The sequence below is a fragment of the Macrobrachium nipponense genome, chromosome 6 (assembly GCF_015104395.2).
Source record: "Macrobrachium nipponense isolate FS-2020 chromosome 6, ASM1510439v2, whole genome shotgun sequence".
Classification (NCBI taxonomy): Eukaryota; Metazoa; Arthropoda; class Malacostraca; order Decapoda; family Palaemonidae; genus Macrobrachium; species Macrobrachium nipponense.
The window spans coordinates 122,231,979-122,234,699 of NC_061108.1; positions in this window are offsets into that span (position 1 = coordinate 122,231,979).

Genomic DNA, 2,721 nt, shown 5'->3' on the forward strand with positions numbered 1-2,721 from the left:
CTGAAATCATACCCCTCAAAAAATGCAGTCTGTGGTACAGGCAGATGTAGGCCACACAAAATATTAAATCCTCAGAGAGAAACTTAAATAAATACCTGTTCTGAATTACTTTTGTTTTTGTCCATGTTAACTTTAGTTTATGCTGTAGAGGTGGGGGGCGCCTCAAATATCATAACACCCTATATATATATATATATATATATATATATATATATATGTATATATATATATATATATATATATATATATATATATATCTATATATTAAATATATATATAGATATATATATATATATATATATATATATATATATATGAATAACTTGATCACGAAATATATAAACGTGATGCTTTATAGGCTATAGACATACGATATATATATATATATATAATATATATTTAAATATCTATATACATACATATATATATATAGTATATATATATATATATATATATATATTATATATATATATAAGCGAATACCACAGGAAAAGGATAGTCAGAAATCCAAGCGCTTTCGTTCTTTACTAAGACATTGTCAAGGAGCTAATGAAATACAATTGGAGAGAAGGTCTCAGGTACACAACAAGATCAAGAATACAAGATGGTTAATTATTGTCAAAAGGGTAAAAATTAAAAGGAGGAATCCAGGATTATCGGATTTATCACACGGTCACAAACCTAAACAGATTTGACCCTAACCGAAATTACAAAGTATCTTTACAGTCCAAAACATGTAAAAACTGAATATATTAATTTTGTTGCTTATATTTATCTACAACTTTCTTCATTATGAAGGCATCAAGTTTGAATAAGCCAAGACTTAAATTTAGAACATTTCTATTATTTGACTTGAAACAAGATTCAATGATATTCCTTTTAACTGTGTCATTACATGGGATTGAGGCTCCTGCTGACTCCAGTTAATAGGATGATCTAAATCTCTCATATGTACGAATAATGCATTCGATATTAGCCCAGTTCTCACAGAATATTGATCCTGTTTGAGACGTTGGGAAGAGATTTACCGGACGTCTGTCCGTAATAGACTTTATCACACATCTTTTTTTTTTCTGTGGTATTCGCTTATTTATGAAGTCACGTGCATCTACTGTGATTTTTTAAGCATATATATATATATATATATATATATATATATATATTGCATATATATATATATATATATATATATATATATATATATATATATATATATATATATATCCAATGTAGCACGAAGGTTACCATGGCTTGAAAATATCCTTAAATCTACACATTTATGTCAGATCCACTTCTAAAGCAAACCAGTCCCTCTCCTGTCTACAAATTCTGATACGTGCCTTTCTTTCACCGTGAAAACATTTAATAACTTTCAAGTCATAACCTTTAACACCCTCCGTATTACTTTTCTGTCAGTTTATCGTGAGTTTTTTTTCGCTTACTCAGGGAGTAAGCCTAACAAACTACTTTTATTGTTGTTGCTTGCGGGAAGGTGGTAGGAAAGGTCTATGTACGAGCCTGAAAAGGCCTGAAAAAAGATGTCTCGCATGAGTTAAAGATACAGGAATTTTTAGGATAATGGATTAATGATTCATTTAGTTGAATGAAAATGTAGAATATAGTCATTGACTTTACCTAGTCCTTTTCTATGCACTTCTCCCCGTTTCACCTTTAGACCCTTGCGTTTCTTCTCCTTTATTTTTTTTTTCTCTCTCTCTCCCTCTCTCTCTCTCTCTCTCTCTCTCGCTGTCCAACCACTCCAACCCCCCTTCTTTTCACTTGCTTTAGCAGCGAATAATTTGAATGTGGCCAAGCGCTTTGCTTTTTAGCTTAAATTCCAGCGCCTCCGTGCGTGGTTGATTCTCAACCATTCCATTGAGGGGGTGAGAGATGTGTATTTCTGGTGATAAAAGTTCACTCTCGACGTGGTTCGGAAGCCACGTCAAGCTGTTGGTTCCATGCAACGTAAAAACACCATACAAACAAAACGAATCCTTCCGATTCACATCACTCCCTCACAGAATTTGTAATTCTCTGCCTTTCTCGGTATTCCGAAAACCCTTCCACGTCCCTACCTTCAAGGGGCTTGTTGGTCGTCAGTTAAGGGATGAAATTCATCCATACACGTTACCTGCGGGACTGGTCTCATTCAGAACTTGAACCCTGTTCATAGGGAACAAGCCCACCAAAGGGGCCACTGACTTGAAATTCAAGCTTCCAAAGATTATGGTGTTCATTTGGAGAAGTGACAGAAAGTAATGGGAAACACAGAAAGAAAAGGAATATATGAACTAATAAATGAATAAACAGAGGAAAAAATAGGAAAATATAAAAAATTGAGAAATAAAAAGATGGAAATGTGAGTAAATTATTTTTAAAGTCAAAGGAGAATTGTTTTCAATTAACGAAGCGTTCCATCTTCGCTTCAACTTTTGAAGTTCCAATAGCTCCTCAGGGAGAAGACTGTTCCACATCCCAGTGTGTTAGGAATAAGGACTCTGGAACTGTGAATTTTGTTTTTTAAAAGACAGGATCTGCCATGCTTGGCCTCTGAGTCATAAAATAACCTCAAAATTAAATACGTTTATATTGGGACGTGGGTGGGAGGCGCGCTCTGTGCCACCACATGAAACAAACATTGCGAAGAAAGCTCTTCCCTTCCATGTAATACTTGTGCTGAAGGTAGTTAATCATTTCTGGAAACCGTCATCATTTGCTTCT